General features: G+C 37.7%; 1 protein-coding gene and 1 pseudogene across 1 annotated transcript in view; one reads left to right on the top strand and one right to left on the bottom strand.

The window, feature by feature from the left end:
* The window catches only part of ASXL3 (ASXL transcriptional regulator 3), a 118,002-nt gene that overhangs the window by 67,998 nt on the left and 33,119 nt on the right, over window positions 1–16,885 (top strand). The window lies entirely within an intron of this gene.
* Window positions 8,448–8,530, bottom strand: LOC127492517 (U2 spliceosomal RNA; annotated as a pseudogene).

Genomic DNA, 16,885 nt, shown 5'->3' with positions numbered 1-16,885 from the left:
TGGGAGAGACTGTAGATATGCTCTATGCAAAACTAATTCTGAGTGATGAGGCCAGAGACCAGGGTGGAGGAATCAGAAGGAGCAAATTCTAATGCTCTGCTTTCTGGGAATGTTCACTGGGATTTAGCCTGTTATAACAGGGTCCCACTGCAGAAAATGTTTCCAGGCTGGTTAAAGCCCAGCTGCTTTATTTGCTATAGGGAGGGCCAGCCTCACCGATGTGTCCCTAAAGATATGGGTAAGATGTTCTTTGTTAAAGAATCAGTCACTGCTCCTCACAAGTGCTGTACCTATACTTGGGTAAGCATCAACAGAAATCAACCTGTACATTTTCCTGAGCCTTTATCTGATCCTGATAGATTTGCAGGAGATCCAACAGAATTTCTGACAGAAACCATCTCCATGTCCACTATTGATACAACACCTGCTGACCTCACTCTCAGAATGAAGAGACCCAGTGTGACAATTCAGAGAGCAAGCTCCTAGTGGTGTATTGAGATGGGATAAAAATGTTCTCAGTGGTATCTGTTAGTAATCTGAACATTATTCAAGCTAATTCAGTGATTTTACAAATATCAGTTGAAGTTTTACAAGGGCTTTGCAATATACTAGACATCATCGAGGATACCACATTTCCTGATACTTTCATGAGCCCTGCCTGTGTAGAGCTTACATTCTAGCAGGAGTTAAAACGTTGGAAATAGTGAATGTGTGTGCAGTTTTCTGCTGTAAACTGAGGAGGGAGCAAGCTTCAGAGTTAGGACATGAGGAAGCTTGATACAGGCATATGGAAATGGTTTGGTACTTGAAAATCTTTTTTAATTCACTTGAAAGGCAGAGAGACAGAGAGGGGGAAAAGGTCTTTCATCCTCTGGTTCATTTGGAGAACAAACCTACAACAGCCGGGGCCAGGAACTCCATACAGGTCTGCCATGTGCATGGTAGGTGCCCTTTAGTACTTGAGCCTTCTCTGGAGGTGCTGGTTGTAGAATGATAAGTTCAACCATACAGTGGCTTTTTGTTATGTAGGTGTATTCAGGATGGCAAGATGCGGGAAAATCTGTGAACATGATGGGCCGGAAAACTTGAACTTGAAAATCGGGGAAATGAAGAAATGAGAATAATGGAGTGGATCAAAGTAAAGTGGAGAGCAGGTCAGAATGAGTCAGGAATGGCCATTTGATGAGGTGGATATGTTATCAGGTTGCTGGGTCGAATCCCAGCTACTCCACTTCATATCCAGTTTACTGCTAATGTGTATCTTGAGAGACAGAAAATGATGGCTGCAGCACTTGGGTGCCTGCCACCCTTGTGGGAGACCTGGATTGAGTTACTGGCTTGTGGCCTAGCCCAGCCCTGCCTGTTACAGGCATTTGGGGGAGTGAAAGAGCAAATGTAAAATCTTTCTCTCTCTCTCCCTCTCTCCTTCTCTCCCCTCTCCTAAATCTCTCCCCTTCCCTCCCCCTCCCATTCAAAGAAACTAATTTACCAAAAAAAAAAAAAAAAGGAAGAATGGTTACAGCAGGAGTATGCAAGCATGCAAGCTGGGAAGGAGGAATCCTGGTTAGAGCATCGTCATCATCATAAAGGACTAAAGGTTATAGTTACAGAGCAATTAGGGGGATTTCCCTATTTTCCCCAAAGATCTATAGATTTTTTGTCTTTTATTTTAGTTATTAGTAGCTCTACAGAAAATTGGACTTTTCTTTCAGGATTTGGAGTTTTCCTATCTAGTTTAAGAATATATTCTACATCAGTATTAAACAAATATTCTCCAAAATATTCTAATAGTCTTATATTTTTAAAAATTTGTCTTTAGATTCTGATCGTGTGAGTTTTGCCATTTGTTTTCCTTTTTTGAGATGTTTTTGCCTATTCTGGGTCCTTCCATTTCCATAAGAAGTTTAAGATCAGTTTGTCAGTTTCTGTAAGGAAGCCCACTGGAATTTTGATAGAGATGATCAAGAATTTGCTGAGCACTTTGGGGAACGTTGCCTTGCTTAGTCCTCTGATCCATGAACATGGGATATCTTTTTGTTTATTTATATCATTAATTTATTTCAATATACTTCTTAGTTTTCAAATTATAAGTTATACATTTCTTTTGTTAAATTTATTCTTAAAACTTTTTTTAGTATTGTAAATAGGTTTTTCCAATTTTCTGTTAGTGAGGTGTCAGCTGCTCTTGTTATGGTGGTTTTCTTGTACATGACAAGTCTTCTGTTGCTATCCAAAATCTCTCTGGCTTTTAGTATTTTTACTATGATATGTCTGAGTGCTGACCTCTGTGCACTATCTTGCTGCAATTTGTAGATTGTCCTTTATCAAATTTGGAAAGTTGGACATAATTTCTTTTATATTTTCTTCCATTTTGTCTCTCTCCTCCCTTTCTGTTACTCCCATTGTGTGCAACATATCTCTGAAGCTTTGTTCGTTCTTTAAATTCTTTCTTCTCTCTCTTCCTTTAAATGCATAATTTTTTTATTACTCTGTCTTTTAGTTTGCTGATTCTTTCATCTAGTTCAAATCTACTGCTGAGCTTCAATAGTGGAATTTTATTTGTGATTTTACTTTTCAACCCCAAATTTCTATTTCACTCTTTTTCATAGTCGCTATCTCATTATTGCTATTTATTCTCCCTTTGATGAGACACTGTCAAAATACCTTTCTTACTATATTTAAGCATAGTTGTCTTTAGTTATTTAAAGATATTTACAGTGGGTACTTTGAGGCCTGTTTTAGTTAAATCCAAAATCAGGGCCTGTCATTGCAGTTTTCTTGCCTTACTGCTTTCCAGTCTGTGGGTCATTCTTTCCTGTGTTGTTTTTTCTTTTTAATGTGTTCTCTCTCTTGCTCTCACTCTCGCTGTTTCTCCCTCCCTCTGCTTCTTTTTCCCCCCTCTATTCTTCTTCCTCTCTCATTTTCTCTCTTCTTTCTCCTTCCATCTCCTTCTGCTTGTCTATTTTTTTAAAAGATTTATTTCATTTATTTGAAAGAGTTACAGAGAGAGGCGGAGACAGAGACAGAGTTCTTCCATCCACGGGTTCACTCCCAAATGGTCTCTTTATTCATACACCCTCTCTTCTTCCTGAGTGGTTTTGATTGTTTTCTTATTACCCTGTTTAGAGACGAGCCTAGATAATTTAGTGAGGCTGATTTTCCCTGAGGTGTGGAGCCTTTGGTGTTCCAGAAAGGCCATAGCGCTGGCCCTGACCACCGTCATCCTGAAGCTCTCTTTGTCCTTTCCTTGGTCTCTTTGTTAAAACATCATAAATATCTGTGTGAAATATACTAATTACTTAGTGTTTTTTTCCTTCACAGTAAAAGAATATTTCCTTTGTTTGTACCTTTTTTATCGTTAATTACCATTAATTTTAAAAGCTTACTTACAGTTGCTCTAGGGAATAGGATAATTAATTTATATTAGGTATACAGTGGTCACAGTGAGATTCCATTTGCCAGTCATAAACACTGTGGTCCTGTTTTTAACTGTTCTACTTCCCTGGTAGTCCATAAAATTATTGGGTATTTATGATAGTGCTCATGATTTTATAATCTCTGCTATGTCATACTTAGCCTTCAATTTCCATTAATTGCAGCTGGATTGCTTTATTGTTTTCAGCAATGCCCTGGGACATAAATTTCTCCACAGTTTGACCCAATTAAATTAGGGCTTCTTTAAAGGGTGGTTTGGAGGCTACTTTTTGGAGGTGATTCAAATCCCAAAATGATTCTTCTTAGCAAAACCTTTCTCTAGTTCTCTGGTAAATTCATTGACCTAAAGTTCAGCTCATTGCCCCCTCATTGAGCTACCAGTCTCCTCTTTGGTCATAATCTCCATTGGTTTGAAGATCACACTTAAACTTGGAGTTTCCCTGCACACTATTTTAAATAATGTCTGTGCCATTTGCAGGATGTTAGAGATTCTCTTCTCATGAACTTCTTGTCTACCTGGGTAGAGGCACTCCCTTAGAGCTTGCTTTGGTAGCAGGGCATTGGGTGGGCATGGTGGCCTTTGACCTTTCAGCTTGCCTCTGCTGTGGTGAAACCTCCACTCTGTGAGTGTGCTGGAGTCAAGGCACTGAGACCCTTGGCCTGCTGTATGAGAGGTAGAGCCACTCCCCTCCAGGGATCAGGGCATGGAGGAAAGGAGCCCCTGACTTCTTGGATGCACCTGCCAGGAATTTAGCCTCTGTAAGTCTAAGAGCTTCTAACCGCACCAACATTCTGGAATGGAATTCAACTCCCTGTTTTTATATAAGGTAACAGATATTGTTCATTTGTTTTGTTTTGCTTTTGTTTTTTTTGACAAGCAGAGTGGACAGTGAGAGAGAGAGACAGAGAGAAAGGTCTTCCTTTACCGTTAGTTCACCCTCCAATGGCCGCCACGGCCGGCGCTTGCGGCCAGCGCACCGCGCTGGTCTGAAGCCAGGAGCCAGGTGCTTCTCCTGGTCTCCCATGTGGGTGCAGGGGCCAAGCACTTGGGCCATCCTCCACCGTCCTCCCGGTCCACAGCAGAGAGCTGGACTGGAGAGGGACAACGGGGACAGAATCCGGCGCCCTGACCGGGACTAGAACCCGGTGTGCAGGCGCCGCAGGCGGAGGATTAGCCTATTGAGCCACAGCGCCGGCCACAGATATTGTTTTACATTTGTTTGCCTTCATCTATATTACTGGTATGATGAAGCTATATATATAAATTATCCTTTACCCCAAATGACGTTAATAGTACGTGGATATTTCAGCATATTCTATAATGTAGTAGGCACTCAATAACTGTTTTATTTTTTGAATGAAATTCAGATAAACAGCGTATTTCTGAGTGAAAGCACTTCCAAAAAATAATTGATATTCTCTCTATCATACTAGGTTACATTCCAGAATCAGACATGAGAAAGGAAAATTACAACTTTGCTAAGTATTTTTATATTACAGAAGTGACTAAAAGAAGGGTTACATTAAAGTACAGATTATCTGACACCTGATACCTGAATAGTTTCCATTACAAATACTTATATTAATGTAGTAATATTTAAAGTATTTTTACCTCAAAGAAAGAAAACATTTCTTTTGATTGTAACTTTATTTTATTGTTATTTACCATAATTTTTGAGGCATTTTTTATTTCTTTGTATGGTGTGATAATTATATTAGGTTTGCAGTGTTCACAATGACATTACGTTTTTCCACTCATAAACATTGAGCCTAAGAGTCCTGTTTCTTTGATTAGCAGTAAGGATAAAATTAATGAGTGCATACAGCTCCTGTGTTAAAGGATTTTACAATCTAGAAGGAGAGTGAGCCATGCAATCTTAGAAAACAGTGTAATAAGTTATAAAACAGAAGCATGCCATTGATAATGAGGGAGGTCCAGGCGTTAATGATTCTTACACTGTGTTTCTTGCCTAGAGTAATTTCACTTTAAGTCTTTACAGATTTGTTTCTATTCATTGATATTTTAGTACCAAAATTTTGATTCTTTAATTCTGCTGTTTTGTACATTTAGAGGTTTCATTAAATAAATGGTGCATTGATGGAGGGTTGAGGAAATGCTTCAAGTAGTTCAGTGTCCCCACTTTGTTTAATCTCCTCTTGGGATACTTTCCAAAATGTTACTTTCTGTATCCTGCCTTCACATTTAAATTTTTCTTCAATGTTTTACCCATTAAGAAATGCTTTGAAAGGAAAGAGGCCAAGAAAAATAGAAGCAGAATTGAATAAGCTTCAATTGATGCTCATATACTGTTATGTTTTAATAGCTTAGATATTTTTGTAATAATAATATATTTCCATAATCAGCAAATATTTTGTTCTTAAGATATGAGGCACAGATGTTATATTGCACAAGGCAAAATAATGTTAGGGAATCCATAAAGCATTTATTGTATTTTTAATTTCTACTACAGATATATTTGATTGGAGGAGAAAAACTGTTAAGATACCATCCCACCAACCTGATATAAACTCATTCCCAAAACTTAAGGCTATGCTGTAAATTTTAAAATTTAACTGAAAATATTTTCCTTATACCAAATGTTTGTGACAGTTTTACTAATTTAAAAACGTGGTCAGTTAAGTAATACAAGCTTTTTATTAATATTAAATGGGCCATTTTCAGCAATAAAATGAATTTGAACTCTAGATTTTTTTAACAAATACAAAACTGTAGATAACTGTTAGCAAATGTTATTTTAAACAAGCCCTCAAATTTAACCTGGCCATTTCTGATTCTATCAATGCTGGGTCTTCCTCAGTCACCAATTCATTGTTCTTGTTGTTCTCTGGTCAACCATTAATTAAAATATGGGAAAAATGGAAGGAAAAAATAATCATTTATGTTTGCATAAAAGTGTTATTGAAATATGAAATGCATTTAGATAGATGCCTAGCTTAGAATTGTACAGTTTGATGAATTTTATGAAAAATGAGCATACCCTTAATTAGCATGCAAGGCTTTTTCTGAAGTTTATTTAATTATTTATTTTTTGAAAGGCAGAGTTATAGTGAGAGAGGGAGAGACAGAGTCAGAGAGAGAGAGAGAGGTCTTCCCTCTGCTGGTTTACTTCCCAAACCACCACAACAACCAGGGCTGGGCCAGGCTGAAGCCAAAAACCTGGAGCTCTTTCCAGATCTGCCAGGTAGGCAGTGCTTGGGCCCCAAGTGCTTGGGCCATCTTCTGCTGCTTTCCCAGATGCATTAGGAGGGAGGTGGATCAGAAGTGGAGCAATTTGGACTCAAACCTGTGCTCAGACGGAATGCCAGCATCGCAGTTGATGCAAAACACACTAGGCCTTATTAGCTCCAATATGCCATTAGGTGCTACAGAAATTCCTGTTGCCCCCTTTAATTAATACCCACACAGAAGAGCCCACTATCACCTCTTTTGGGTTGTTTTTGAACCTTATGTGAATGAAATGATTCAGTATGTACTCTATTTGAATTCAGCTAAATATTTTGTGTGATTCGTATGTTACATTGTGTGTGGTAGTAATTAATTCTCATTCTGTGTAACATTCCATTGAGTGACTTCACTATAAATTCCTTGTTCATTCTTTTGATGGATACTTGTGTTGTTTTCAGTGTGAGGCCATTTTGAGTAGGACTGCTATGAACATTTCATACCAATGTTTTTTGGTCTGCCTAAGTACAAAATTCCTCTGGATATATCCCTATAAGGCTAAATGCAGGATTGTAGAGTATATGTCTGTCCAGCTTTTTGGATAGTACTGAACAGTTTCTCAACATGATTGCATCAATTTGCGCTTCCACCAGCAATATGTGAGCATTCATGATCTTTCACACTCTACTTGAACCAAATACTGTCAGTCTTTACAAGTTTTACATTATGTTTGTAACTTGAATTTCTCTGATGACTAATGAGATTGTGCAACACTTTCCTTGTTTTTGAAAATTGGGTAAACCTCTTTCTTTGTTAATGACTAGTTCAAGTCTTTAGTCTACCTTTTTTTTATTGAATCATCTTTTTCTTACTATAAATTCAGGATATCAGTTCTATGGAAAATATACTGATGTTACCTTCTAACATTGTGGTTTGTCTTTTGATGCTTTCAGTGGTCTTCTTTGGTAAAGTTTATTTTAATGCACTTAAATTTGTTGAACTTTGTTACTATAATTAGCTTTTTGTATCATGATGAGAAATGTCCTTAAGATACAGATTTATATCTACAAACTACCTGAAGTTGAATATGAGTGTGTTATTAGATTTTTATGTATATATAGATTGTTAAATATACTTATTGAAGAGATCATCATTTTCTTCACTGCAAAATATAAGGAATGTCACCATTGGCAAAAAGTAATGATCACATATTTGTTTCTAGGGTAGATACTATTCTTGTGCACTAGTCTTTAAGTCTGTCTTTATACCCAAGTCATGTTATTTTGATAATTAATAGCCTGACATCAGCTTTGTTCTTTTTTTCTTGGGCTTCGGTGACCTTTTATGTTTTCATAGGAATTTTGAAATAGTAGTAGTATACATTTATATAAAAGCACATGAATTTTGCTTTAGGAGATCTAATATATAGGCCAATGTAGGGAAGAATTGAAATTAATACCTTCTAATACATGAATACAACTTGCCTTTCTGTTTTATTTGGGTCTTAATTTTGCTAAAGAACATTTCAATAATTCCCTTCAGAAACCTTGTATATCTTTTAAGAGTTTCTCATTTTGTGTTCTCTGATTTTTTTCTGCTATGCTTTGTTTCTATGTGTTGTTTTGTTGATGAGAATAAATCACTGTTTATGGAGTCAGTCCAGTGAATGGGCTGATTCACATAGTAGTTCTGATAGTGTATAGTTTGGGGGGAGATCATCTGAGTCTGCAATTGTGTTGTTTAAAATAATTACCACTATGTCATTTTAACATGTCCATACCTTTCTTACCATATCCACTGGAGAATATGTTCAGTACTGGGTTGTATAGAATGATGATAGCTGGCATCTGTATCTCACTTTTCATCTCAGGGATACTACACTTGATCTTAGCCAAAAGGCCAAGAAGCGATTCATCTCAGGGATAAACATTTTGCTATTTCATCTTTACAAAGGATGCCTAATGCAGTTTTCTTTTGTAGACTTTTTTTTATCTTATTAAGAGAGTTTATCTCTATTCTTAGATTTGTTTGGTTTTAATCATAAACATAAGTAACATTTTCTCACCTAAAATGATTATTTTCTCTTTTATTATGTTAATGTAGTAAATGAGTAATGACTCTTCTGATATTAAGTGAACCTTATATTCCCAGAATAAACTTAAATATACACACAAATAAATACAACTTCTAATAATTTGTTTAGAATTTTTCATTGTCAGTTGAGAGATTGACCTGTAATATTCTTCCTTTTTTTCTCTGATACTTTACTTTTTCATGTTAATGTAACATTAATACAGAAAGAACAGGTTTGATATCGTTCAAAGATATAATTCTAAGAATATAATGATATTCTTTACCTCCCTCCCACACTTCCTCTCTCCCCTCCCTCCCTCTCTACCTTCCTTTCTTTTTTCTTTCCTTCTTTCTTTTCTAGTTGTTGATATAACATATTTTAAATGACATTACAGTTAAGGGGTTAATGCCCCACTAAATGGAGTTCAACAAGTAAAAAGTAAACGTCTTGGGGCCAGCGCTGTGATGTAGTAGGTAAAGCTACCATTGGCAGTGCTGCCCTGGTTTGTGTCTGGTTCATGTGCCGGCTGCTCCTCTTCTGATTCAGCTCCCTGCTAATGTTCCTGGGGAAGCAGTAGAAGATGGCCCAAGTACCCGGGCTCCTGCACCCACTCGGAAGACCCAGAAGAGGCTCCTGGCTACTGGCTTCTGCTTGGCCTGACCTAGGCCTTTATGGCCATCTGGGAAGTGGTCCACCAGATGGATGATGCTCTCTCTCTCTCTCTCTCTCTCTCTCTCTGTAACTCTGCCTTTCAAATAAACAAATCTGCCAACCTCAGGCAAAGTTTTAAAAGGGCCTGTTCCTGAACACGTGCCCTCTTGGCCCTTCTCTCCTGCGCTCTCTCGGTTCCTCTCTCTAGCCTCCACCTCTGGTCTCTTGGCTCTCTCTCTCTCTCGGCTCCTCTCATCTCTCTTCACTCCTTGCTAGCTCCTCTCCTCTCTGTTTCTCTCTCTTATACTTTCTCTCTCTTTCCCTTCGCCGCCCCTTCACTCTGGTCTGTTGGGTGTTCCCCAATGAGCCCTTTCCCTTAAAAAAAAAAAGAATAAATAAAAATACTCTAGTTCAGTGAAAGTATAGGCAAAGGCTATAAACATTAATCAAATGAAAAGATGACCATTTCATCCATATAATACAAATTTTAAAATAATGAGAGATCATTAAAACTATAGTAGCATAAAATTCTTAACTATTCATGTGACAACGTTATAAAACAAAGTTTGACAGAAATATTTTTATAATAATACTGATACACAAGGCATCTTTCTCTCCCTCTCTTTCTCTCTTTCTTTGTTTCCTTCCTTTCTCTCTTTCTTCCTTATTTTCTTCCCTCCCTTCTCCCCCCTTCTTTCTTTCTCTCTCTTTCTTTTAATGCCCTTGACAAGTTTAGTAACTGTTCTACTTAATGGGAAAGTTTCTATAAAATTTGCATTTTGCTTTCACAATGTTAGGGAAAGTACACTTGTGCAGTTATCTAGGCATAGATACCTTTTTGGGGAAGTTTTTTATTGCAGACTTGTTTCCTTTAGCTGTTGGAGAACTTTGATATCTTTTCTTAAAATAATCAGATTTTGTAAATTATTTCGAGAATTTAAAAAACTGAAGAGCACCGTTGAGGTAAAATTGACAAAATAGGAACTGCACATACAGAAAGTATAATAGTTGATAGATTTTATATGCAAATACACCATAGAAACATTACCACTGTCAAAATAATGAACATATCTACTACCCCAAAAAGTTCCTCATACCCTGTGACATCACATAAACCATACCCTGTGACATCCTTTCAGTATTGTCTTGTAATCCGTAATTGTTGCATAAACCAGTTCCCCATCTACTGGTGAAGAAGTGAGTCAAACAGAACTCTCATATTAGGGAATGTGAATAACCACTTTGAAAATGATTTAACATTATTTACTAATATCGACCCAGCATTTAAAACCCTCTTGCATTTATACCCAGTGGAAATCATGGATATATTTACCAAAAGATATGATCAATTTAAAAAACACAAAAAATATATAACCTTGCTATATACAATAGCCCAATTTATGAACTACTGAAATATCCATCAGTAACATAATAACAAAATAAATTGCTGTATTTTGCTACTTGAATTTACCATAGTAGGAATGAACAGGTGACATCTACATGTAACAGTGTGAGTGAATCTCACAAAAATAATGTTGAGTGTAAGTGTGTAAGTATCCAATACAAAAGTATATATATTGTATAATTCATTTTTATAAGAGTCAAAAAGATGCAAAACTAGCCTGTTCTATTACCCTTGGGAATTAACAATGGGAAAAAGTGCTTCATAGTTCTGGTAGTATTCTGTTTCTCAACCTGGTTGCTGCTAACATAAAAGCATTCATTTTGTTGGCAGCATTGTGATGCAGCGTGTTAAGCTGCTGCTTATGATGCCAGTATCCCATATGGTCACTGGTTTGAGTTCCAGCTGCTCCACTTACAATACAGCTCCCTGCTAATGTGCCTGGGGAAGCAGTAGAAGATGGCCAAAGTGCTGGGGGGCACTGCCATGCACTTGGGAGACCCAGATGGGTCTGGCTGTAGCAGTCAGTTGAAGAGCGAGCCAGTAGATGGAAGATTCATTCTCTCTCTCTCTCTCCCTCCCTCCCTCTCTCTCTCTCTCTCTCTCCCCCCTCCCTCCCTCCTTCTCTCCCTCCCTCTCTCTCTCTCTCTCTCTCTGTCTCTCTCTCTCCCTCCCTCTCTCTGTGTGTCTTCCTTTCTGTAACTCTGCCTTTCAAATAAATGAATCTTTAAGAAAACACAAACATTCATTTGTGGATTTGTTCCTCATCACTACTACTACTACCCTCTGTTGAGTTGTGACCATCCATGTAGGCCAAGTGTCTTAATTCCCTGCTTGTACCTTATTTCACTGGCACCTCACTACAGTTCACTAGGAAATGGAACTAGTATCAGTTTCAATTTAACATATTGTGTCCACAGTTAAAGTGTCTTGACTAGAAATAATGTTTATAATTTTTTTTCATTTGGACTTATAGTTCATTTGTAGAGGAATGCTGGGAGTTTCTGAATATGCTCAAAGACATAAAAAAGTGGACAATTCTCCTTTGTCTTTTCTTTTAAAATGTATTTATTTGTCAGCTTACAGAGAGAGAAGGGGAGAGTCAGAGAAGTCTCCCATCCTCTAATTCACACCCCAAATGGCTGCAATGGCCAGGGCTGGACTTAGTCCATTTTCTGCTGCTTTCCCAGACACATTAGCATGGAGTTGAACCAGAAGTGGAGCAGCAGGGACTCAAACCATCACCCATATGGAATACTAGCGCCACTGGCATCAGCTTTAGCCACTAAGCCAAAATGCTGGCCCCTCCTTTGCCTATTAAAAATGTATGTCTTTATAATCACTTTTTAAAATAGGATTAATTCTAACCAATATAAATTTCTTAATTTTTTCTTGATTTAATTATATAATCTAGGATTTCTTGCTTATTTAGATGTAGATCTTTTGGTGAAGGCTTAACAGATTTCACCTTCTCTTTTATTTCTTTCAAACATGAGAAAAGTGTAGTTATGAGAGTATTGTATTTAACCATACAGTTAGAACATATGGATTTTCACTTTAACGGACCATATTAAACTTTTAGTTTGATTGTTTTACTGGATTTTTTTTTTTTTGTGATTGTTTTTGGAGAACAAAATTAAAATATTTGCTTATTCATTGGAAAGGCAGAGACATTGAAGGGGGCGCGGAGAAAAAGAGATATCTTCCATGCTCTGGTTCAATTCCCCAAATGATCACAACAGCCAGGGCTGGACGAGGCTGAAGCCAGGAGCCAGGAAGTCTGTCCAGGTCTCCCATGGATAGCAGGAACTGAAGTACTTGTGCTGTCAGCTGCTGCCTCCTGGACTCATTACTAGGAAACTGGATCAGAAGCAGAGCAGTTGGGACTTGAACTGGCACTCTATAATGTGGGTGTCACAAATGACAGCTTAATCCTCTGTGCCAAAATGCTCCAGATAAAAATAATTTTACAAAGCCTTTATTTCATAAAGTTTTAAAACTTATGATAAAATAAATTTTATATAAAATGACCTATAAAATGCATATCATTGCATCTTTTTTCTAATGTTAGTTTTAAAATGTTCCATTTCATTTTGCCAGACTTATTGCATTTAGATTTTCTATTTGGCTTCCTGTATTTCAGCCTGACAGAATGGTTTTATCATTTTAGAACAAATGTAGATGTGGTTTTTCTTGAATTGGTTTCTAAACAAATTAACTTACATCTTATTGTAAGCAGATGTTTGTATATGCTTTATTGCCATAATTCCTTTATTCCTTTTGGGGAAATAGATTATTTTTTATTTCTAATGTCCATGCTTTCACATTTGCTTTCTCTTTTTCTGTCTTTATATGCAAATTTGATGAGTAGTTTTCTCATTTAATTTTTTATTTGATTTTGTGCCATATGCCTCAAATTTGCTTTCAAAATATGCATGAGCTTCCCTAATTCACTTTGACTCCTCTCCCCCCAGTTGTTTACAATGTTTATATTTAATAGCATTTATTCCTGTTTATGAGGTAAGAATTATATCATGGATGATCTGGGTTCCCAAATGAGTAATTGCTCACTTGTCAGTATATGGTTATTATTTAATTAAATGGAAACCTTTATTAGTTATTGTGATCATGAATTGTGTCTCTAGTAACTGGCTTTTAAACAGATTGGAATTTTAAAAGCCATTCCTCCCCTTTATCATTTGAATAACATTAGATGGTTGACTTGGTGGTTTGCACGTGGATCATGTGTGTCCTGTGGGTGAGAGCATATGGTGCGATGAGCTCACTGCAGTCCCTCTGTGGAGGGCTCGCAGAGCCTGTGCTGTCACAGCAGTCAGTCACTTCCCTGCACATTCCTCCTGGGGCTCGCTGGCTCCCATTTTGGAGCCAGTCACTTGCATGTCACTCCGCAACACAGAGCTTCTGTCAAAGAGATTAAAATTCTATACATTCCTACAGTTGCAACGCAGTCATCAACTGTGCAATCCCTGTTTCCTCACATTTTCATTCTTTCGGAAATTAATTAGTTCCACATAACTCCTCTAATTTCTAGTTTACAGGCAATAGATTCTTCTTCAGCTATTGTCATTTGTTAAAATGGAATATAGAATTAAAGGGAAAGTGACAAAAATTTGAGAAGTCCTGGTGATCCAGCAGTTGGTATTATTTTTCTGAAATTCCTGTCTTACTCTTTAAGTGTACTTCTTCAGAGTGGTTTATCATAAAGTACAATTTTTGCTCTTTCTTTCCCATTGCACATATTTATTTCAGAATATGTTTGCTCTAGAAATTTACCTTTTACTAGTGATAGAGAATATGGATGATGGTGTTTAATCATTTCTCTCATTTAAGGAATTCTATCCTAGTTTTAGAATCTGAATGATGTTGCCCTGGTATTTACACTGACACACTTAAATAAGCTCTGACATTCATTAAGATTACTCGCTTGCAGGCCCGAAAATTGAGATGAGATATAAAAGAATTTAGGTTATGAGGGAAGGAGCCAATCATTTAATCATGTTTCATATTTCAGCCTGCTCTCCTGTTTCACCTGTAGATTACTGTACTGGCTGACAAAATAACCTTCTCTGTGGGTGCTCCAAAATAAAAGCTCCCCTGCTGTGTATGTATCTGAGTTAGTGGGCACTTTTAGCTGGTTTTCCTAAAAACATTCTAGCTACCCCCATCCCTGTGAAGCGTATGGCTCAGAAAACTAAGAAAGACTTGAGGAGTCCATGAAACTCCTGAAATTATTTGCAGTACTTTGCATGTATATATGTGTATATACCTATATATCTGTATATTGATAGATAGATAGATAGATAGATAGATAGACATTTATGTGTGTGTGTGTGCATATGTATTTGTTGATTTGTTTCCCGGGTGACTTACTAAACCTACAGACTGCATTGCTGTAACACAGAGTCACAGAAAAGGGCTTCACCATAGTAGCAGTTTTTCTCCCACATTAAATAGTCCATGAGTAGACAGTATGCCTGGGTGGTTTGGCACTTTAGAGTTGTGCAGTACTTCAGTTTCTTCTGTTTCCTTGTTCTGTGAGTTGCTGGGCTGTTGCCCTCATTCGCAGTGATTGAAGCTGGCTCCACCATTCTCTAGCTAGAGGACTGTGGAGGGCAGGATTCCAGAAGTCATGCACAAGTTACACACATTGCATGCGCTCACATTCCTTTCTTGAGAACTTGAGACACATGACCACACATCATTGTAAGAGGGGTCTGGGAAATATCACCTCTAATGGTGCTCAAGCTCAGGGGAGGTGTATGTTAGCCTACAAGAATGAAGGGGAAAATGGATCCTGGGAGACAGTTAGCCATCTGCCACAAAGGGGTGTCATCCATTTCCTTCAAACATAGTAAAGATATTGAGAACCCAAAATCTTTAAAACCACTCGTGTAGGTAAAAGCTGTCAGAAACAGTGACCTAATTTTAAAATGCATATTCTAAAATTCTTTTACTGTCTTTGGACAAAATTTACACAAAATGTGACTTTCCTACACAAATACTTAAAATAGAGAAGCAGTGCATCATTATAAAATGAAAGAATTGTAAATCAGGTTTTTTGTTGGGGTTGTCCCCACTTTATTGATTGACAGTTTCATCCCCAAATTTGTACTTAAAAACCTCATCGCCATGGGGTCCTTTGGGCTTTGCTTCTCTTGCAGCCCTCTCCATGCCACTCTGGCTGGAGGCCTTTGACTCTAATAAGTCTTGCTTTTAAACTTTTAAAAAATTATGTGGGTGCAAACTGTTGAAATCTTTACTTAATATATGCTAAACTGATCTTCTGTATATAAAGAGAATTGAAAATGAATCTTGATATGAATGGAAGGGGGGAGGGAGAGGGAAAAGGGAGGGTTGGGGGTGGGAGGGAAGTTATGGGGGGGGGAGCCATTGTAATCCATAAGCTGTGCTTTGGAAATTTATATTCATTAAATAAAAGTTTAAAAATATTATATCCAATACAATATATATTATATAAGAGAAATAAAGAAAATTATCAATCATTAAGCCATATGTGTTCTAGTCTAGGAGTGGTGGGGTGTAAGTACCTGCCTTGGCATAAAAAGCAAGATACCACAGCAACTGCACGTACACACTGAATGACTGCTATGGCCAGAACTGCAATTGGAGACTGATGCAAATGCAGGAGAATGTCAAGAGGAATACCACAAGTAGTGGTAACCTCAGTAATGCAATTCTCCATGAACTGCTTTGGGAACAAAGTTCTGAACACTGCAAAGTGCATTATTCTCTCAAATTACAGCTTAGGTGCATTCCTGGAAAGAAAATTCAGTATCCTCATATATTAAAACACATGCAAAACTATGGAGTTATATTCAAGTCGTGGGTCATCACAGCAGGTGTTTTACTTGCATGTGTGTCCATTGGATTATTTGGAAGGCATATGGGGTTATGAGCAATATCTTCTGGTTTATGACAGTATGCACACTGGAGGGCTTCTGTGTCTTTCCTTCTTGCCCATCCAAGTCTAGAAATGCCATCTTACTTATTTCTCATTTCTACATTCATGACCAATGAGATCATGGTTACCTTTGCTGTTTCTGGTGTTCAGTGGGAACAGTGCATTGCACGCACTCCAGTGTTTTGCATGTCAGTTATGTCAGTCATTTGAATCAGTACAGCACACCAGCACAGGCTCAAATTTTACCCAGTGAAGGCAGTCACAGGCTCATAGAATCACATTACTCAGTGAGCTTGACAAAGCTTGGCAGCACCGAGTTCCTTGCTAACTTCATTTCACTGTTTCCACTGCTTTTTTGGCTCTAATCATTGTCACTCCTGTTTCCCTTTGTTCTACCTGTGTCATATAACATTGGGTCTGGAAGGAAGATTAGCTATCTTCAGTTTTAAACACATTCATACAGTTATAGTAACTTGGCCAAGGGGACATATGGTTAGTGCAAACTCTGAAACAGGCCAACGGTATTTCTTATTGCTCCTGTATTTCACTTGAGAAGTAAGCATCCTTTTTATTCTGTTCAGGTTTCCCCCAGCTCACGTTTAAACCAACCACTCATCTCCTCAGTTGGTGTTACTCTCTAGACCTGTGTTATCCACTTGTCTCCTGCCCCCCCACCCCCACCCCTGTGCCCACGCT

Source organism: Oryctolagus cuniculus, chromosome 10 (assembly GCF_051225735.1).
Source record: "Oryctolagus cuniculus isolate XC-2025 breed Fujian yellow rabbit chromosome 10, ASM5122573v1, whole genome shotgun sequence".
NCBI classification, from domain to species: Eukaryota; Metazoa; Chordata; class Mammalia; order Lagomorpha; family Leporidae; genus Oryctolagus; species Oryctolagus cuniculus.
This window is presented reverse-complemented; position numbering and strand designations above follow the sequence as displayed.